This window comes from Alligator sinensis, unplaced genomic scaffold (genome assembly GCF_000455745.1).
Source record: "Alligator sinensis unplaced genomic scaffold, ASM45574v1 scaffold566_1, whole genome shotgun sequence".
Classification (NCBI taxonomy): Eukaryota; Metazoa; Chordata; order Crocodylia; family Alligatoridae; genus Alligator; species Alligator sinensis.
The window spans coordinates 1,182,284-1,205,206 of record NW_005842017.1 but is presented as its reverse complement, the minus strand read 5'-3'; the positions used below and the strand labels follow the sequence as shown (position 1 = coordinate 1,205,206).

At 43.0% G+C, this 22,923-nt stretch overlaps 1 protein-coding gene across 2 annotated transcripts in view; it reads right to left on the bottom strand.

Moving 5' to 3' along the window:
• The window catches only part of DIP2A (disco interacting protein 2 homolog A), a 129,764-nt gene extending 108,495 nt beyond the window's left edge, over nt 1-21,269 (bottom strand). Inside the window, exon 1 of one of the 2 annotated variants that reach the window (XM_025202229.1) lies at nt 21,202-21,269. The gene's annotated coding sequence lies outside the window, so the exon portion shown is untranslated. The remainder of the gene's footprint in view (nt 1-21,201) is intronic. The other variant, XM_025202226.1, reaches the window with a different exon arrangement.
• Nucleotides 21,270-22,923: the final 1,654 nt, after the last annotated feature.

The window sequence follows — 22,923 nt, the reverse complement described above, 5'->3', positions numbered from 1 at the left end:
AAAAAAATTGGCCATTTTTCGCACTGTAAATCCAGCAACACTGCTGCCATCTATGGCTGACACACCAGATCTTGTACATGACTGCCTGCAAACATTGGAAGCTGTTTATTCTTCAAGGCCAAATCTGAGAGACAAACAATTGATAAAAGAGTTTCAAGCAAAGAAGGGGGAGCACGGGTGGCTGGTAGCAAGGGATGGCCGCATTATCATCCCAGCTGCCTGGGTTCATGTGGTAGTAAAGAGCACTCATCATGGTACCCACTACGGACCCAGGGCCCTGGTAAGATGGATCAGTTACTATGTAACTAGAGTGGGATTAAGAGAGGCTGCCAAGGAGGTATCAGAGACATGTGAGGTCTGCCAGAGAAATAACCCAAAAGGAGGGAGAAGAGAAACTTCAGGACATCAGAGAATAGGCAATGGGCCAGGAGAAGAATAGCAGGTGGATTTTACTGAGTTGCCCCGGCAACAAGAGATAAAATATCTCCTTGTCTTTGTGGACACTTTCTCTAATTGGGTTGAGTGCTTCCCATGTCGGACTGCCCAAGCCCGAGAGGTGGTCAAGACACTCCTACGAGAAATCATACCTCGCCTCGGACTTCCAAAAGGAATAGGGTCAGACAATGGCCCACATTTCATTGCACAAATTACTCAGAAGGTTTCTGAGTTCCTGGGAATCAGCTGGCATTTACACACCCCTTGGAGACCTCAGTCCAGTGGAAAGGTGGAACGTATGAATCAGACCTTAAAAAGACACCTTGCAAAGATTTGCCAAGAAGCTCGACTCAAATGGCCAGAGGCCCTACCCTTGGCCCTGTTACGAGTAAGGGTCGCACCACATTCTAAATTGGGATTAAGCCCGTTTGAAATAATGTATGGTAAGCCTTACCCTCTGAGTCTGCCCATGGGTACTGAACAACAGTTACATGTTTTAGGAGAGGGAATGATTAGAGAATATGTATGGTCCTTGGTTTCTGTTTTGTCTTCCATCCATCAGCAGGTACGGGACGTGCTGCAGACACAGGACCAGTATCCTGCCCTGGGAAATCGATTATTACCTGGGAGTTACGTCCTTGTGAAAGATTGGAACGAGGAACCACTTCGAGCCAGATGGAAAGGCCCATATAGGGTACTTCTAACGACCCCGACGGCCGCAAAGCTCGAAGGAATCAAGACTTGGATACATTCCAGTCGCCTAAAGCCGGTGGCTGGACCAGAACAAGAAGGAATCCCTGCAGACTCCGGGACCGGAGATAGAGAACAGTGGAAGGTGGAGCCAATAAGAGACTTGAAATTCCTATTCAAAAGAAAGGAACTTTGAATAATTTGACAATCTTTGATTAAGTTTTATAAGCCTTATTATGAAATTGTTCAAGGTTTTATTGTGGGGCACCCTGATCTGTCCACTCCTACTTATAGGAGGGGAAACCCTTTTACAACAAAAATTTGACCCTCAGGAAAATGTCTGGATTTATCTGGCCCGGGAAATTTTAAATAGAACGGACTTCTGCTTAGCGGGAGGGATCAATGCTCACCTGGTTTTTACCTCATGCTTAATCGCAGTACCAACCCCTTTAAAAATTTTACAAAATTATACTATGCTGAAGAATGTAGAGAAGAAAAGTACATATCAGAATATATATAAGTGGGGGAATATTGTAAAAGAGAAGAGTAGAGACATGTTTTCCTACGGGTTCAGGCAACAGCTAATGCTTCTGAATGTTTCCTAATAGTTAATTGTACTAATAATTGCTTCAAATTGAACCAAGGTAGAAGAATCCTTTGTGACAAGACCAATCAAATGATTTTACAAACAAAGAAAGCTGAGAATACTAGATTTGTGTTGAAACAAATTGAGTGGAGCAATTATAATAAAAATAATTAAAAATGCTCCAGAGGGGGAAAATGTCAGGTTTGACCTAGAAACCACTACATAAAGCCCAAGCAAAAGTCTCTGTTATGTAACTAATGCCCATCTGCAATGATAAGGAGGAGACAGTCTTAGACAAAGGAGGCTTGAAAACAAAAGCAGAATCAGAGGACTAGGGCAAAGAGCTGATTTAAATATTAAGATTCACACCCCTAGGTGGGGAGAAAGTATGCTAATGAAACATACATGTATGGAAATGAGATACATAGCTAAAACACAGGTATAGAGACATGCTCAGTAAAGAACTCCTTGCGTCACTCCCTTATAACCAATTAGCAAACAAGAATGCTTATGAAGGTCCAATACCCCTGTATAAAAGATGCTTAGAATTAAAAATCTGTGTGCTTGTTACATGAAATTATTCCGCTTGCACCTTGTATTGCTAGCAATAAATCTTTATACTTTCACCCCTGGTATCTTTATTGGCTTTTGCATACCGGGCACGATCCCAGACTTGAGCTGGGGCTCAACACAAAGATACTAATAAGTAACTGGAATGCTAAAGGAATGAATATGAATATACAGAAAGTATTGCTAATACATTTGTTTGTATTTGGCACTAATTTATAATGACTACAACCATGACCACTTGACACTGTGATACAGGGAAAAAAAAATCACTCTCGTTAGCTCCTAAGTGGACAGATATCTGTACTTTAAAAGCTACTACTTTCCCTGTTAATTAGGGATACCAAAAGATGGCATCTCCAAAAATGTTATGTGAGTGGTCTGCAAATAAAAGCAATTATTACTAAGTACAGCTTGTATAATGATCTAATGCTATAGATCAGTTAATCCATCATCTTTTATGAGCACTTAAATTTTGTTTAAGAAGTATGTGAGAATGTCACATTTTTCTAAAGCATGCTCCCTTTGAAAATTTGTTCTTTTGTTTTATTTATTAATTTCAGATACTAAGGTAAAAAACTACCAGCATTTCTTTTAGGTTCAAACACAGCTCACATTCTCCACTGTGCCAATACTGCCAGCATCTAACACATTCTGCTGATACCAGTGATTTCAAAGAATATTATAAGAAATTACCAGAAACTAGTTTCACCTGCTTTCCTTGAGCTCATCATCACCACCTATTTTAAAGGGCCTAAGATAAATGTTAGTGTTTTCCTAAAGAATACAGATAGGAGATAACTGCTTTAAATGTTAAATTGAAATTTCAGCAGTATTCCTATGCAACTAGCTTAACATCATTTGGAAGATCATCTTATTGGGAAATAAGAGCTGGCTCTTCTATAACATGGCCAGTATCAGTTGCATCCTAACAAGAAAGATAGAACTTCACATGATAGCCTTCTAATTAAGAACTAGTGTCTGGCACCTTTAAGAACTAAGATAGGATTCAAATTCCAAGACAACAGAGCCCATATACATTGTCTGCAGCTTCAAGGCCACGATAAAAGAATATTTATTAAACTGATCTCGAACACTTGACAAATATTAACAAATGTGGAGTGCCATAAGGTGCAAGGGCAATCTGCTATCAGTCTGGATATCTCTTAATCTTCTTGCTGAAACAGGACTTCCATCACCAGGTGTAGTCAGTACCATAACCTGGGATGGATGAACAAGTCATGCCTCAGGTGCCATGTAGGAGAGGGGTGGCAGAAGGTGGGGGTAGTAGGCATCTCACCCTGGGACTACTGCTGGCCTTACCGCTGCCTGCCTCTATGACAAATTGATGGTGCAGATGTGTCAGAGTACAGGGGGCTATGGGAATCATAGTTTTGTAGAACAGCAGTGAAGTTTGCTGCTAGTGGGAGAACTAATCTCCATTTTTTGCTACCAAATTCAGCACTTCTTTTTGTGCTCTTGACAAACACTTCTGTGGCAAAAAAAAAAAATGGGGAAAAACTTTTCCTGGGCAGCAAACTTCACTCTCAGCTAAAAAACTGTCATTCCTAAAACACCAGGCAGGTCCACACACACGATTTTAATGTGCACTCGCCTATTTTAATGCACATTAAAGTGTCACAAGAAAAAAAGGTGCTCTGTTGCTAATGCACATTAAAATAGGTTAATGAGCCTTTTTCTAGTACTTCACAATGGAGGTACTAAATTTAATGTGCATTTGTGAATGTGTAGACACATCCACCTTGTACTCCATGACACTGCCAAGCTCTCTGCTTGCTGCTATTCCTGTGCTTGCGATCAAGAAGGGTTAAGATGGGGGAGAGGGATAGACAGCTGCTCCAGGTCCATTTTTTCCACATTATGCCTCTGGGTGTAGAAAGGTTTGAAAGGTGTAACCATCAAAGCTGTAAGGACAAGAATGAAGTCCAATAGCACAATCTGATTTTGTACTGTTGGGAATACTTTGGTATGAGAAAAAAACTGTTTCTTCCCTCCCTAGTGGATGAGCAGAAATGGTTGAAGTATACCTTGACTGAGATAAACTCTAGTCCAGCAGTTCCCAAACTCTAACAGATTGCACACCACCAATTTAAAATGATACAACCTTAAGTACCACTAGCATTTTTTAGAGTTCAGCCTTAAGTAGCACCAGCAAATTTTTGTCATATAAAGTAATTATAATAAAACTTAATATGTACCACTGACAGGTTGTCTGCATAGCACTGGTGGTACCTGTACAACAGATTGGGAACTGCTGCTCTAATCTATAAGAAACCCATTCTGGTAATACTGAGTACCTCATATGAAATCAGGTGCTTAGCACCATCTCAAAACTAATTATAAATCTACCTCGTAGAGCTTTTCTTGATGTTGATCAAGCTGTCTCTAAGTGAAGAGCAGCAGGATTCCTCTGTGCTGAAGAATCAGAGTCCCATCTGATAAAAAGCCCAGATGCAAAGCAGAGTTCAGGCATTCCTTTGTCCTACGACAATAACTTTAGGGGAATCAGAAAACTCCTGGGGCAGCAACAACAACAGCATGTCTGGGAACATGAACTGCTTCAATTATATGGGCATTTATGGGCACATGCATTTGTATAAACAACAAAATGCATGTCAGCACTGAGAAAATGGTAGTGGCACGCTTTTGAACTAAAACATATCAAAGGTGTTTTAGTTTAAAAACGCACCACCACCATTTTATCAGTGCTGACACACATTTTGCCGTTTATACAAATGTATGTGATGCAGCGCCGGGCACGTCAGTTCGTGTGTAGAAAGCAGACAAATGTTTATGTATAAATGCCTGTTGGGTTCAGGATGGTCAACTTTTCCTTCACTATGAAACACCCTAATATCAGAAAAGTTGGCAAACACCATTAGGAAAAACAAAGATCCTGGGACTTAAGCTTCCCTCTGAATAGAAGACCTCAAACTGTTTTTCTGGCAAAATAGAGCTATCCTGGAATCGGCATAGTCCAAAAGCATATCCTGAGGGACTGAGTCTTTGATCTTTTAGATGCAATTTGGAGAGAAGTGCTTGCTTAAAGTGTCTGTTCCAACTGTTCTTAAGATCAGATGTAAGGATTTGGGAGACAGATATCAGCTGCCTGAAAGACCTGTTTCATAGTTTGATAGCTTCTCTGCATGGGAGGGTGGGAGGATTTTGCTGATGTAAAAGTTGTAAATATCCTAATGGATAATATCACAAGTTGTTCAGCACTTGCTCCATGAAGAATCTGCAGGTTCTGGATATTGCTCTGAGCTTCTGGATACTGACATGCAGACTTGCCTCTCAATGGGACCAGAGATACTGAGATTGAAAGCTGTCCAGGTGAATTCCATAGCCTAGAAATGAAATGCAGGTCATCATAGCTCTGGATGGTAAAGAGGCAGACGGGATTCTTTTGCAGGCAGTCTCTATGTTCTTCCATCATTTCAGAGAAAACAAGACTAGAAGGGCAACTGTCACTAATATATCTAAAGAGTGCCTGCCTGGGGGTCTGGTGACTTCAGCTATCCCTGCATGCATCATAGGTGTAGTGTGCTGTGCAGCGTCACACATTTGGCACAAGACAATATGGATAGGCAAGTTATTATTTTACCATCACATACAGATTGGCAGATGGTCCAGGCTCTGTAATATGTCCTCATGGAGGTTAGTCACAACAGACATATACTGCCCATGGTATACCTATAAGCAAGATCTGTCCTGCACTAGCTAATTGCGTAGACAGATGCACGGAAAAAAAACAGTATTTAAGTAGGCAGTTTTCACTAATATATATATGTATACACATATACATGTATATATGGTGCAGTGAAGTTGGACAGTATGAAGGGTTGGTTGACGCACAATGTGTTAAACAGCACTTTTTGTTTGCCCTAGCTTCAGACTGTACCAGTGCTGGTGCTTGTAGTCTCATGCCAAGGCTAGGCACTGTGCCAGAAACTTTAGCATAGGCTGGTGCCAATAAGTCGCAGGTTGATGGGGCAGGCCCCATCATGACCATGTGGAGTCTGTGATGTTGATATTCTTTAGTCTGAGACCTCAGTGCTATACCATCTGTGCCATGCCCCATGGCACACTGAACTTTGCTAGGAATTACCATATAGGACTGCAAAGTATCAGTAAGGCACTAAAGCAGAGGTGAGGGTCACTTATTAGAGGACACTGCTTTTCAGACTTCACCTAATCTTCACCAAAGTAGTGCTTGTCTGATGTAGCTGATGAAGAAAACCTCTGTTTCCCCCCCCCCCCCCCCCCCCACAGATTTTGTGGGCTATGCTGGATTTTGCAATTTCTGCAAAATCTGAAAAATCACGACTTTGGTAGGTCCCCTAACCATAAACCTTGGTAAGTTACTCCTTTGGCTTTATAGTCACTACTACAACTCAGCACCTTATTTTACCAAAACTTAGCACCTTATTTTTAATACAACATGGCCTAGCTTCAACTTGCAGCCATTCAATCTTGACCTGCCTTTGTCTTCTAGATTGACGAGACCAGTAAAGTTTTGTTCCCTATGCAGGCACTTAAAGACTGCGATCAAGTCATTTTTTAATCTTTTCTTGTTTGAAAGAAAACAGAATGAGGTCTGGGAGTCTGACTTTAAGGCATGTGCTCTAGTTCTTTGCCAATTCTTGTGACTCTTTTTGAACAATCTCCAATTCATTAAGATGCTTCTTAAATTGTGGACACCAGAAGCAAACAGAATATTCATCGAGCTACTAATAAATACAGAGGTAGTCTCCCTATGCTTTTGAGATTTCCATGTTTACACCAATCCCTCTGGGAATCCATTCACAGAGACATACACACTTGATGATTCCCCATTTACAATTATATTTTTACATCAGTCAGTTACCCTGTGCCCTCTGCCAGACCTGCAAGCACATGAGGACACAGTACAAGCCACAGCTGCACAGCATGCCCCATACCAGAGATGGAACTGCTGTTGCAAAAATGTCCTGTATTAGAGCATGCCCTAGGCTGGATCCAGCTCACAAGACACCCCACAGTCCAGATCTGGCGCACAGTGCAAAGCAAGTCTGACACCCCTGAGTTAGCTCTATCCATGAAACAGAAGAAGCAGAGCCCCAAGTAGTAAAATGCACAAAATCTGCATAATCATCTATTAGGTAGGTTTTTAGCAACTGTACAAAACACTTCTTCTGTTTAAAATCAGGCCAATTATCCTCCCTTGTACCTAACAGGTAACACTCTGTACCTTGTACAAAGATAGTCCAATATTCCTAAAAAGTACAAATACTAGGGGTACACCAATAATGATTTTTTTGGCCGAAACTGATGGACAATTATTAACCAGCCATATTGGCCAATATTGATCTGATTGCTGATATGAAGCCCCGCAGCTTGGGAGAGCAGCGCCCAGCTGGTAAGTTGGGTGGGGGGTGTGGCTGGCCAGGGCTGAACTCAGGGCAGACATGGGGAGGATGGGTGGTTTTGGGGTAGGCTACAGCCACCACAATTAGCCATAGCCCCCCTGCCCCACACCGCCACTGCTCGCCCCACCCCAACCTGCCCCGAGTGCAGCCCCCATCCAGCCCACCCACCGGGAAGAGGCTGGCACAGCCCCTGGCCCAGCCTGCCCTCACCCCTAGCAAAAATCCCCCCCATACCACCCCCAGGGGTGTGCGCAGAACAGGAGCCACCTCCTGCTGTGTCCCACCGGACATGACACCTGCGGCTCTGTCCTACACCTCACCACGCCCCAGCTGGGCAGCACCTGCCCCAGCTACATTCCCTGGCTCACTGTGTGGGCCTCAATCTACCCCACACCATGTCCCTTCTCCCCCACAGACTTACCAGATGGACACTGCTCTCCAAGCTCATAGGTTGCATTCCTAAGCCACATGCATGCTGCATCAGCGCGCACACATGCACACAGCATTTATCGGTGACAATATCAGTCACATCAGTCAAAAAAAGCCGATTGCCGATAATGTCAATTTTATTTTTTATTGGTGCCGATATGATATGGACTGATATAGTGGCACACGTCTAACAAATACTAACTTGAAAATGGCTGGTCAAGCCAAAAGGCTATTGAATGAGAACACTGGTAGACCTTTAATCAGAATGCTGCTACCAACTTCTACTAAAACCACTTGCAAATAATGAAAATATTTCAATACGCATGTCTAGAACAGTCAAAGCACTGCAAGTCTGTTAGTAGAAATAACTCATTCAGCAGTTATGCTAGCCAAAGAGTTTACAAAGAAGGAATTTCACAAACATTTTGAACAGAGCTGGAAGTAAACTGGGCATTCAGACAAGTCAGAAAGCACTAACTTTTTGGAAGCATAAGGTTAATCATGCTATGCTGACATTTCACAAAGCTTGTTTATGTTTTCTTAAATTAAGATAGCATTTAGCAGTACCTTCTAAAGAAATTATGTTATCAATTGTTTTTAGCTTTTAAAAAAAAAGGAAAATGGTTCTGAAAATACACAAAGCATTAGCTCATTCTTTCAGTCTCCTGATAATATCTTTGCAGACATGATAGGGAAATATGAAATTACTTGGGGCACGGAGACAGGAGGGAGGCAGGCAGGCAACAGGGGGACAGGACAGCAATGGAAAGTATATGCTACAAGTCTCTTAACACTTAGACCTTCTGGAAGCCAAACTCAGCAGCCCATAAAAAAGAAACTCTGCTTTATCCCTGGCTGCAAGACAAAATACAATTCTTGTTCTTTCAAGAGCCTCATGAGAGTAAAATTCTCAGAATCATGTGAAATAACCAACATTCTGGACAGCTCAGATTAAGCAGTACAAGCTCTCCCCAATCATCATGCCCAGGAAGATAAAGCCACTGATCTTTCAACCCCAAGAGCTCAAAGATACTACAGGTCTGGGATTTGGAGAGGATAGTGGAACAGAAGTTTTTGCTGGACAAACTGACATCCACAGATGTCAGAACTTAGGTGCCCAGATCCTGACATTCAGGTTAAATGTCTGAGGACTTTTAAATAACAACTCCTTTACTTCTGCATCTTTTGCTCGACCACTGGAGATATTAATCATTAAATAACTCATATTGCAAGAGCAATTGTTGTTCTCAACATAGATCAGAACTCCCAGTTTAACAATGAATATCCTGAAGAGAAGTCTGCCAGCAAGGCAGGGATGTCAGGAAGAAACAGAGATTAGATAAAATCAGCACTAGGTGAAGCTTATTATTTCTTTTTTCTTCCAAGAAAATTCTAAAAGAACTTTTTTTTTCTTTCAGGAAAAATGTGGGCTGTTCTTGCATGAACATCCCAAAAATATTCAGAAAAGAAGGAACTCTGGTGGAATGAGGCAAGGAATGCCATCCTTCACTGCATGCTCACTGGTGAGTGGGAAACTTGAAATCTAAGGGAAGACTCAGCTTTAAGAAACTGTTTACTTAATTTTTTAACTTTATTTAGAAGGCTTGAAAACTCTAGATTAAACCTCAGTTCTAAAGGTAAAAAGATAGCAGAAGGAAAAGCTTCTCATTCCTTTTCAATCCCATTTTTCGCTCTCTGTGGGTGCATGTACATGCATGCGAGCTCTCTCACGTGTGTGCATGCACATATGCATATATGCAAATGCGCTTGTGTTTTGGAGTTCTTTTTTATCAAAGTATGTTTAAGCTTAAAATAAACAGCAAGATTATGCTGGAACAGGGGTGGACAACTCTACAGTTTGAGGGCCACTCAAAAGATTTTTTTCTAAAGGCTGCCACTAGTGAGAATGGATCAGATATGTGCCCCCACCACTTCTGCAAGTGGAAAACTGGACCTCACATGTAGGCACAAGTGCAGATTAATGAATAGCCACGTGGTGAAGACAATTTACAGTGAAGAGTAATCGGACTTGCTGCTTTGCTATTTAAATCCCTTTTGAAAAGGATTCAACAATGAAGGATCAGTTTAATTAAGAATTATGGTGGGCTATGTGTTGTGCACTCTTGTGATTAGGGTTTGATCTGCCTCCTGGTTGTGAAGACAATATGGCTTCAAAAAGCTGCAGCATTTGCTGTTGCTCCAATCTATTATCTACCCTTTGAACAAGCATGGAAATAGCATAAAAAATAAATATTTGTTTTATAATTACAGGTGTACAATAAGGAATATAATTGAAGGGTCAGGCATGAGCTTTAATGCTTGAAGCCCATGGCTTGTGTAGTAGTATTTTGAGAGCGCTCTTAAACCCTCTTAGCTTACACCTGTGCAAAGAAGTATGTCACCTCCTTTCAATTCTGAGATGTTAGTCCAGGACTATAAAGCCATTTGAATTGCCCATTAGAGCTTTCAGGACAATAGTGTGAGAAAAGATGCTCAGCAGTATGCTCAGCCGGCTCGGTCCTTGGGCCCGCACTGTTCAACATCCTCATCAGCAACTTGGACGAGGGGGTGAAAAGCACCTTGTTCAAATTAGCAGTTGACACTAAGATGTGGGAAAAGTGGGCACGTTAGAAGAGAGGGACATGCTACAGCTAGATCTGGACAGGTTACAAGGGTGGGTGGATGAGACTAGGATGGGTTTCAATACTGACAAGTGCAAGGTACTGCAGCTGGGGAGGAAGAACCAACAGCAGACCTACAGGCTTCTTATCAGCACAGAGGTAGAAAAGGATCTTGGAGTTATTATTGATTCCAAGATGAACATGGGCTGCCAATGCGAGGACGCGGTCAGTAAGGCTAACCGCACCTTGTCATGAATCCACAGATGCATCACGAGCAGGTCCAGGGAGGTGATCCCCACCCTTCTATGAGACATTGGTCAGGCCGCAGTTGGAGTACTGCATCCAGGTCTGGGTGCTGCACTTCAGGAGGGATGTAGTCAGCATTGACAGAGTCCAGAGGAGGGCCACTCGCATGATCAGGGGGCAGCAGGGCAGGCCCTATGAGAAGAGGCTATGGGACCTGAACCTGTTTAGTCTCCAGAAGAGAAGGCTGAGAGGGGATCTGGTGGCTGCCTATAAACTTACCAAGGGGGACCAGCAGGGAACGGGAGAGACGCTGTTCCCCTGAGCACTGTCACAACCCAAAGTTGTGGTTTTCTTGTTTGTGTGTGCTTCGGCATCGCTAAATTGTGTTCCCGCTAAATTGCAGCTCTTTTGCACGGTGGAGTGTTCTGTTGCAATTAAGAACCTGCGTGCAGGAGTTTTTCCCGCCAGTTTTGTAGCCTTCTTTGCATTGTGCATTTCTTTTGCATTATAGTGATGCACGGTACAAAGAAGTTCCCGCCATTTGTATTGAGATTTCCGCCACATTATTGGCTGATCTTAATATAGGCACACGTGGTGGCTAGCTATTGGCTTGCTAGCCGTACAAAAGGCTTGGGTAGTTTCCGCCCAAGTCGGAGAGAGAGAAAGCACGTGGAGTTCGGGAAAGGAGCGTGAGGATCTCTAAGCGCTGCTGATCCCTTCGAACCCAGCTTTTTCCTTAAGAGGGCAACAGAGGTTTAATTTGTTGAACCCACGGAGCTTCAACAACCCCGGGGGACCTAATTTCCGAACCCTCGGAGCCTTAACACCTCCGAGGCACATACCCTCTAGCCTCTCCCCGTCGCCGACCACAACCCTAGATGTATCCCTATCCTAAGGACCCAATTTTCGAACCCACGGAGTCTTAACAGCTCCGGGGGACCTGGGAACTGAGTGAAACCCACGGAGATTCAGCTGCTCCGTGAGAGAGAATTGTTAAACCCGCGGAGCCTAAACCACTCCAGGGTCAAGGAACCGAGTCTATCAGAGTCCTCCACTGAGAACTCAAGCGGAGCTGTGCCTGGAAAGCTGACCAGCCTACCCCGCAACCACCTTGGGTGTAAGTAAATGATCTTTTCAATCAACCATTACACCTCCGTGACTGATTCTAGCTCGAGCGTACCATACCGCGCCGCGGTTTTCTCCGGCCCCACGTGCCCGGGCTGCTGGCCACAGCCTGTGTGCACAAAGACGGGCCCGGCTCGCCCCCGAGATCGGGAGCCGGCCCCCACCACCACTACCAGGAGTAACTAGGAATAACAGCCATAAGTTGAATAAGAGTATGTTCAGGCTGGACATCAGAAAGCACTACTTCACAGTCAGGACGGCTAGGATCTGGAACCAACTTCCAAGGGAAGCGGTGCTCACTCCTACCCTGGGGGTCTTCAAAAGGAAGCTAGATAATCACCTTGCCAGGGTCATTTGATCCCAGCATTCTTTCCTGGCCATGGCAGGGGGTTACACTTGATGATCTGCTTAGGTCCCTTCCAACCCTACCAACTATGAAACTATGTATGAAAATCTGCAGTCAAAATTAAGCTGAACTAACACACATGAATAGTAGCTCTCAGGAGATGTGCAGTCACACCTCTACCTTCAGACTGAAGAAATCTAAATTGTCTACTGGCAGGCTGATTCCAAGGGTTAGGCTTCTTTGCTATATTAGAAAGAAATCAGCAGGAGTGGATCTGAACAAACTGGTTTAAGGGTAGGGCCTATAAGAAGGGTGGTATGGTATATTTTACTGGGCCCCCAAGCTTGGGGGAGGGTGGGAGGGAAGTGCCCCAAATAGAAAATTTTATTTCTTAATTGATATTAAAATATGAAAAAATAAGTAACATATGTGAAAATAAAAAAGTAGAAATCTGATCTCCGCAAATGTATTTCAAAATAAATGCAAGAATTCTGCCTAGAATACCTCCTACGCCTACCAGGAGGTACCAGCACCCATAAATTTATCCCAAAGGCGGCTAAAGAGAAGAGAAAAACAAACCAGATCCATTGGTACTGATGGGCTAACAACATGGACTAGAACGCCACTGCATTTTGTGCAAAGGACAAGATAAAAACCAGTGACACAATGAAGGGCTGGATTAAGCTACACTACTTTATATTTCCTTGAGTGTGAATATTCCTTGAAGTAAATTGCTACCAGCAGACTGGCAGTAGGGGGCAGATTATCCTGCTGACACTGACCAATCAAGTAAGTCCATTACAGATTTTCATTGCATCTAATTCACCAGTACAGTTATGTAACAGGCTGGGGGGGTGAGGTATTGGAACTACTGGGAGCTAGTGAAGACTGGAGCACTCGAGTTATGTGCCCTGGCAACCCACCCCAATCAGAAGTCAAACCACCATGTTCTGCACCAGCTTCAGGTTCCAAACAACCTTCAAGAGCAGCCGTTATAGAGTATATTGCAGTAATCTAGCCTTGAGATTATGAATGATGGTGGCCAGATCCAAATCTGAAAGAAAGTATCAAAGACTTCTCACCAGATGGAGCTGGTGAAAGGTGCTCATAGCTATTGCTGCCACCTAAAGATCCAGATGCATTAGAGCTGGGGTGGACAAAATGGCCTTTCTGCCCAGCAGCTGGACTCCATTTCCCAGCAGTCCCTGCCCACACAAGCTGGGGCTGGTCTCCATGGAGACCCTAGCCGCAGGTGCTGTGAAAGCTCAAGGGCACACAGCAGAGCAGGACAGGGGGCTGCTCCAGAGCCGCTGGGATCTTGTGGCTGGGGCAGCTTGCTCCGGAGCCAGGGCAGAGCTGCAATCTGTAGCCTGCACACTTTGGGCAGGGGCACGCAGGCAGGGGATGGCAGCTCTGCCCTTGCTCCAGACCAGGCTGTCACCGCTGCAAGGAGCCAGGGCAGAGTTGCAATCTGTTGCCTGCATGTCCCTGCCTGGCCCATGTAGTCTACAGATCACAGCTCTGCCCTGGCTTCAGAGCAAGCTGCCCCCGCCAAAAGATTCCAGCAGCTCCAGAGCAGGCTCTTGCCCTGCCCTGCCAGCATGCCTGGGGCTGGTGTCCAGGGCAGCCCCAGCCTTGCACTTCCAAATACAGCTGCAGCTGGGGTCTCCATGGAAACCAGCCCCAGCCATGCACAGGGGCAGCTGGGAAATGGAGCCCACTGCCGACCAGATCTAGCCTACAGGCCAGACTTTGCCCACTCCTGCAGTAGACGATCCAGAAGCACTCCCAGGCTTTAAATCTGAGACAAGGGAAGGCTGAATCCAAACAGTGATAGGTGTCCCAATCCCCCATAAATCAAGGTGCTCTGCCTGCCATCATCACTTCTGTCTTGTTTGGATTCAACTGCATCTAATCTCCAACTGCAGCCAGGTACTGGGAAAGGATTAAGACTGCAGGGCTAGGGCCCGATTAGAAAGAGAGAGCAAGAGCATCTCACTCCAAATCTCACCACAAATTTGCCCAGTGAAGGAGTGACATAATGGAACCCTGGGGGACCCCAGAGAAAATGTCCCAAGAAGATGATAAGCACTCACTCATCACTATCCTCTGGGACTTCCCTGCTAGGAAGGAGTGGAATGAATGCCCTCCAAATACCCACCAGGTCTCTGCAAACTTAACTGTTTTAAGTACAGACTCAGCCATGTAATTTCCTGGGTCAAACACTTGGGGGGGGGGTAGGGAGAGACAAAACAAACAAAAAAACGTCAAACCTGGGATCCCCTCAACAGAGTCAGAACTTTTAGATCCCCACACAGATGTGCCAGCCACTTTTGCTAAAGGAATTACTGATAGGGTATAACAATCTAATACTGCTTTGTGGATCAGAATTAAAAGGGAACAAGACACAAACTTTAACTAGCAGTTTTCATAAATATTTGCCAACAGAGATACAGTGAGAGAAATCTTGGACATTTTCATTTCCATCTATAAGGAAATACAATGTCAACAACTGTTAAGTTACTTTTAAAGAAGCAGCCAAAGAATACTGGGATAATGAATTTGCTTAATAGAGATATGTGGTATTTCTACAGAAAACTAATTATTTTGTACTTAATTTTACCGAATTAGGTTATGTAATTCAAATTAAAGTCAAATTTAAATAACTACTGTAGTGCACAATGCATTTAAAGGCATACACATTATACCGGTCATTCTAAAAGTAATAACCGACAGTTTCCTTTTAAGGTGTTATGAATACCTTGGATTTACCCAAATCTAAGATGACCCCCCCAATAACAGATTCTATACATGGAAAAATTTATTATAAGTTTCCATGTATAAAATCTAATTATTGGAGGACTGTCTTAAACTCATTCCCCCACTACTGCAGGTGGAGGAGGGACAAGCAATGAGAAGTACTAATGGGGTAGGCAGTGTGGGGAGGGCACGGGAGACAAAGTGGGGAAGGTAGTGAGGGGTGCATGTGGTAGGGCAAATGGGGAAAAAGTGGCGGTAGCATGGAAGGCAGCAAGGGGGTAGGCAGTGAAGGGAGCACTGAAGTAGAGGCAGTAGGGGGGGCAGATGGTAGGCAGTGTGGAGGCAGTGGGAGAGGCACGCAGTTTGCCCCCTGCTGCCTGCCCTTGTGCCTACTCCCCACAGCCTTAGGCTCCCACCCCCTTCCCCCATCCCCTCTCCATGTCACTTCTGCCCTCCACAGCCTCAGCTCCCTTCCCCCATCTCTCCCCCTCACTGAAGTCTCTCCTCTCCACCTGCCCCTCCACCACCCCCTTACCTATGGGGCAGAAGCTGCACAGGGGAGAGACTGGGTGTGGCAGGGGCTCAAGCTTGCAGGGGAAGAGTGGCAAGGGGTAGGCAGCAGCTGCAACTCCAGCTTTAACCCAGGATTGGGGCTTGAGCTGGAGCCGCAACAGCTGCCTGCCCTCCATTGCCTCATACTGAATTTTAAAACAAGTTACTTCTCCTCTCTCCCCACATTAATGGGGAAAAAACAATCTTTTAACCAAGTAAATACAGTACTAAGTTTAAAAAGCTTAAAGCTGAGTACAGCATATTCAGTTTATTGTACTTGGAAAGCAATTTTAAAATTATTTTTTCACTGAGCAGATTATTTTTTTCATAACTACCTTAAAAATATCAGAAACCTGACATCAAGTGAGCTGTTCTAAAACTGTATACAGATGGTGCTGTTAATATGTTACTGCTATAGTTAAAACAGTCACCCATTGGTCTTTGTGGAGTTCACGGAACAGGAAACACGTCTGTACAAAGAATGGTAGACAAAGGAACTGGACATGAGAGCTTTACTTCACTGAATGAGGAGTAAAATAATTAAAGAACAACAATGAAATTAAAAGGAAATGACGATCAAAGCAACAGCAGGAGTAATATGAATCATTCTGGGGAAAAAATGATAGAATGAAGCCTCTTCAGATCCTAAAGCGAAGATAAGTATCCATCAAGCAGTGACCCAAGTTGACTGAACCACGAGAAGCCTCACGAGTTCCACTAGGAATAAAATTATATTTAGCACATCACATGAAAAAAAATCCTAATACCAATTATCAATGAACAAAAAAATGAGTCAGTGCATATATCCCAGCCTTGCACTTTCAAATACACTGACAAAAAAAAAAATGAGTCAGTGCATATATCCACTGGGATTCCTAAACATTAATTTGAACTATGTTCAGGATACATCAATTAACACAGAATTCAAAGCTAGAACAAGGTTAATGAAACATTATGGTTGGGAAATTAAAGTGAATAATTAGCACAGGTTTCTAAGTAAATTTTATGTGCACTGGTCTTTTTCTCAAGGCACTGTTCTCTTTAAGCTTGTGGAAAAGTAGCCCCTCCTACTCTCTAGATGATAAATAAGACAAAGTTAAGTGAGAAGGATAGTGCAAAGCTAAGTGAGAAGCATAGACAGATAAGACAGTAACACAGCTTGAGCACCTGCTACTAAAGCATTTGACTCCCTCTGTTGAAATACCTTTTAGCCTGAAGTTGTTAAACTCCAAGATCCAGCACGCTAGAATGGAAAAACTTGAAAAAACTCGACAGACCAGAGCTGTGTTTCCACTGTGGGCAAGAGAGGATGTTGTTGGGATAACTCCTTCTATTATCTGATCAAGGAAGAACTGAATGGAGTTGGATGCATCTTAGTAGGACAGTGGAAGGGGTCAAGGGAGAGATAAATTCTCTTTTAAATCTACTGGCTCAAACTCTAACATTTAAAACTGATAATTGTGCCTAAGCTGAAAAAAAAGCCTTCCTGCCATCACATAAGAAAAACTGAGGGACCATTCTCCTTCAGGCTATGTTATTACTCAAAAATAAATTTGAATAATCACTCAAAGATCAATTTGAGTAATCAAGCCAGCCCATTCCCAGGCAGTCCCAGGCAGTGGAAACAGTGTATGGCATGCTGGAAACCCCAGTGGGCTCAGGGAAGAGTTAGATCTGATGGGTGCTGCCTCTGAACTGGGGCAGCATCCGGCCTGCTAGCTGCCTGCCTGGGTGGCCCCAGGGGGCACTGACACTGCAGAAGGAACAACTGGGTCCCCCTGCAGATCAGGGGCTGCTAAGCCCACCAGCAGCTTGCACGGGCAGGCTCTGCTGGTGGGGAAAAAAGAAGTGGCGAGGGGCTCAGTTCAATCTTTCCCCCCCACCACAGAGCCTGCCTCCAGCCGGGGGGCACACTGCTGGTGGGCCGCGTGGTCCCTGAGTTGCAGGGGACGCCAGTCCTTCCCTCTGCAGTAGCAGCACCCCCCGGGACGGCTGCCCCAGCTCAGAGGGAGCACCCAGTCCAGTTCCAACTGTTCCCCAAGGTCGAGCTGGCACAGCCCCCAGCCCACTAACAGCCCATCTGGATGGCCCCAGGAGACTCGCCGCCACCACGGAGGAAAGGACCGAGGCCCCCCGCAGCTCAGGGGCCACTCAGCCCACCAGCCATGGGAGAGGTGAGCAGGCTTTGCAGAAAAAAAGGATCAGGGCCCACACTGTAAGTGATGGAAGCCCCTAAATTGAAACGGTGTGTTTTTAATCGTCACAATTAAAAACCGACCATTTCAATTTAGGAGACTAAACCCCTGTCGTGTACAACTGCCCTAGGTTTTCCACCCAAATCAACATCAGTATGTTCTTCAGGTATACAAGAACCTGTATATTCTGTGAAAGCTTTAGTACAGTAGATGGCCAGATGACAGTTACTATTGATACAATACAGAACACCTTCCCTCTGGTATCAGCCATAAAATTTAGCATCTAATAATTTTCTCACGCTGAACTTCTTCCTACTAAAAAACCAAAAACAATTGGTTTATTGCAGGGGTGGGCAATTACTTTGGCTGGAGGGCCATTTAACAAGTTTTGGTGAGCTGTCAAAGGCCACACACGTATAATCTTTCAGAAGATACCATTTTAACAAGTTACAGATAACAAACAAATTGTATACTAAAAAAATCATACATTATAACATTTCATTTTAAAATAATTTTTGTCCCGATTCATTTTTTTTGAGTAGCGTCTATAGAGGAGATTGCATAATAGCTCAAAATAAAATCTTACTCTAATGGGTAGAGGGTTGGAGGGGAGTGTGTGGGGCAGAGGGCGGGGAGGGGAGGGCTGCCCATGCTCTAGGTCCCAGGAGCTGGCTCCAGATGGCAGGGAATGGGTGGAGGGAGGAGGAAGGGGTGTGTGCAGCAGAGCTTGCCTAGGTCATGTGGTGCAGGTGTATTCTGCCCTCCCCCATCCAGCCCACAGCTGCCCCCACAGCTCTCTGCATGGGGCCGAGTCCCACCCATTCCCACCCAGGACAAACCATGTTGAGCCTGCTGATGGCATCCCCCCAGCCTCGGTTAATGTGCATAGCTTCCCAGTAGAGCTACTCCTGCTGCTGCTGTAGCACCCACCTGGGTACTGCTTGGCTCCTCCTCCTCCTGTCCCTGCTGCGCCGCTCTGGAGAACAGGTTGTGTGGGGAAATGGCAGTGGCGACCATGGGAATGTGTGCTGGGCACCACGCGAGTCAAGTCGGGTGGGGGAAGCTGCAGCCAGGCGGCTTCTGCTCCAGCACACAGGCTTCCAGCTCCAGTGGGTGGCCAAGTGGGTGGAAGGCAGCCCTATTGGGAAGCTGTGCATGCTGGCCGGGGCTGGGGCAGTGTGGTTGGCGGCACAGAGCAGGTGAGGACAGAAGTACAGCATGGACTGCCCCAAGTGGGAGCAGGTGGGGCTCAGTCCCAGGTGGAGTGCCACAGGGGAAGAAATGGGATGGATACAAACAATTGGTGGGCTGGATCCAACCCGTGGGCCACATTTTTCCCATTCCTGGTTTACTGCATAAGTAAATGCCTTTTCAAATAAGAGACAGGAGAGATTTTGTGTGTGTATGAAAATATTTAAAATACTTTACTTCAGATGTGTACAAATCGGTGGGCATGTCTACACATATGCTTTAATGTGGATTTGCTTATTTTAATGCGCACTAAAGCATTACTTAAAATCCAGTAAGGGTGATTTATCTGAAGCTCGAATGAACTACCCCGCTGCCATTTTGAAGCATGGGGACACTGATACACAAGACAGAGGCTGGGTGAAGCACAGCTCCTACCACGCTCCAGTGACTTGGTTAATCGTTTGTAATTATGGCATGTCAAAGCAGCCTCCACTCATGTACAGGCACCCAAAGCTCTTTAGTTAATGCGCATTAAGACAGGCTAATGCGCATTTTCCTAGTACCTCACAGTGAAGGTACTGATCTAATGTGCATTAACTAAAGTACATTAATGCATGTGTAGACACAGCAGTATGTAGCTTTATTTTATTTATTTATTTATTTAACTATATGGAGCTCTTCCATATGGTAAAAAAGGAAAAATCATGTTGCAAACATTTACAATAAACGATTTGCAAGCATCTGTTCTAAAATAATAAACAGAAAATAAAGGTTCATGGTGCCTTCCTTTTTTTTTTTTTTTTTTTAGGTTTAAGTCCATGGCTAATGTGTAGTTTTAAGATAAACTTGAGTTATAACAAAAAAGTTTCACAATTGTATGATATTTAAAAAATACAGATAATTAGATAACCAACCCATCTTTTTCCCTAAAAGTCTTTACATACTTAAAAACAACCTAAACTGAAAATACGTCTTCAAACAAATTCATACTACTTACAAAATTTTAAGAGTCAAACATCCAAAATATAGAGGCAAACAGCCAAGCAGTGATTTATAACACAAAGCCTATGCCTTTATTATTTTAGAGCAATAGTATATTATTGATCATTGATCAGTTAGACTTTAGCATCAAAGCAGTCATGAAAGAAATAATTGTAACAGAGATTATACATGTCACTTTTACAAAATCAAGAGTAGTTACAAGCATCTTCATGCCACATCTTGTCTAAGACGACGACAGACTTCATGGACCGGTCACAAGAAGGTACACATTCATTAATTACATGTTTTAAATTAGAGACAAGCCAAAGAAGATGCAAAATATTGTGGATAATGTGAATATTATAGTATTATTTTACTATAAGAGCAAGCACTACCTCTCCATATCAGGAAATATTGGGTAAAAGTTGTTTTATAGCAGTTTTAAGTTATACCTTATGAATTATGTCTTAATAGTATGATTTATAATCAGCAAATTGCATCAAGTTTGATTAACTGTACCAACTGCATCAAGCTTGATGAACTGTACCAGACATATTATTTTATGTCAAGATATTTTAACATTTGTTTCTGAGTATTTTGTCTGAGTACTACCATTAAGTATGCCCTTTGTATTCAAATAACCAGTGTCATAGTTACTACCCCAAAAGAATAACATCAAAAGATTATCCAGAAATCTTATTCTTTTAAAGAAGTAACTAGATGACACATATACTTAAGTTCTCCTAAAGTTCTGCAGAATTATACTCTGCTATTTTAACAAAATAGAAGAGTTTCTTAGTTTACAAACCTGTGTGGTAACATGTAGGTTTGAAGCTTAATGCAAAAGTTGTATACTGATCCACCTCAACCTTTACAATGGCAACTGAAATTCTGTTTATTAAAAAGACAATTTGGTGTTTTTGGTCAGCTTGTTTCTTCACTTACTCAGGACATTTATTCTGCTTATCAAGGATTTAGCAGCTACATATATCACTTTTTACAACAATTTATTACAGAAAGCTTCAAAAAGATTAATTCTTTTTCTTACCTTGAATGAGCGGTATGTACCGTGCAAGTAGCTTTGCCCTTTTCTTTTCATATCCTTTTTGAGTGATATCTCCTAAAGCAACAAAGAAAGAATAAATGCATATAGTCTTCTCAATACATTTTCTCTATTTAAAGAGGTGACATGGGGCTTTTTTGTTCAAAGTAAAGGAATGTATTAATTCGTAAGTGTGTCTGAAGATTGGGTAGTATATAGAAATAATGCATGACCTTATTTATGCCCTGCAATACCTGAGCATAACACCATGACTCCAAGAAGAAATTAAAACCCTTAAAAACTTCCCAGGTTCCATAGGTCCAAGTCAGTAACCAAGCATATATATATATATATATATATATGTTGATTAGTATCTGCATGGGGTTGCTTTTGCAGAGGGTATCTACTATACTGCAGAACACAGCAGCTCTATAGCAGCACAAAAGATCTGCTGTGTTAATAGAAATGAACAGAGAGAACGTGCTTTGTATCACACCATTCTGCGATACTAGAAGTGTTTATTGCAACAAAGCTTAAAAAGAACATACTTTAGCATGCAATGGTGCAATACCTGTTTCCAAACTGTTCAGGATCCCCTCTCTGTGCAGATTATATTATAAACGTACTCTTTCAACTCGGACCCAAAAATCACATCAGTTTTCAGAACGCGGTTACACTGCTCTACAAACTGAGTACCTGACACAAATCACTATTTTAAAAGCCCTACATTGAACAACTGTATCACTGCCAAAACTAGACATTTCCCTTGTATAATTTATTCCCGTCTCCAAGAACGCAGAACCACCCTATTGCTTCAGAAACATGTGAGTATATCAAAGAGAACTTTTGGAAACCCGTATTGGTCTGACTTCTGAAAAACATACGAAAGAAAAAATTTCATACAAGTTGCAGTACATTAAATATATATAGTTTTCAAATAGCTTCAGCTCATGCTCTGGACAGGCAACATATAAAAAGTTATCCATTAAATGAAACCATTCCATTTCTCAAATAGTACATAACACCTTTTGGGGAGTGGAAGATGGAGCAGGGGAAGGAGTGAAATACTATGCAGTTCTAGAGAAAAACAAAGCAAACTTCATGGCAGTCTATTAGAGAAATACACAGCTTTAGCAAAAAGTTTAAACTAAAAATTACTGTGAAATCTTATTAAGGATAGTTATATGCTGAACTACAAAACATACGACAGACAGAGGAAACCAAAACTGAAAGTCCAGAAAATGACAAAAAAATAAATTAATCATTTTGCTGATAATCAACATATACCATTCAAAAAGAAAAGGGAAATCCACCGTATCCCTCGGATGTACGTTAAGTATTCAGTCATTCTACAGATGTAGGAGACAAGACTTTGAATGTGCATGGAAGGATGGTCCTTTGAACATTACAACAGAAAAAGTCTCTCTCCCTATTTTAAATATCCTGCCTGTACATTTCTCTCAAAATATTGAAGGGCATAATCCAGACCATCATATAAATTTTAAACACAGCCCTTTCTCAAATCTCCACTTTCCTCCTCCAAGATCGTTCATTGCTAATATGAAAGTATCATGACTCAGACTCAGCACAGTTATGCAGTTTACAACGAAAATAAACCTTTAAGTATATGTGGACACAGCCTACTAACACAGAGAGATGCTAGAAGCTTGAAGGTACTGTTCAAAATAAATTCACGAAATATGAAGAACTCAAAACAAAATAGCAAAA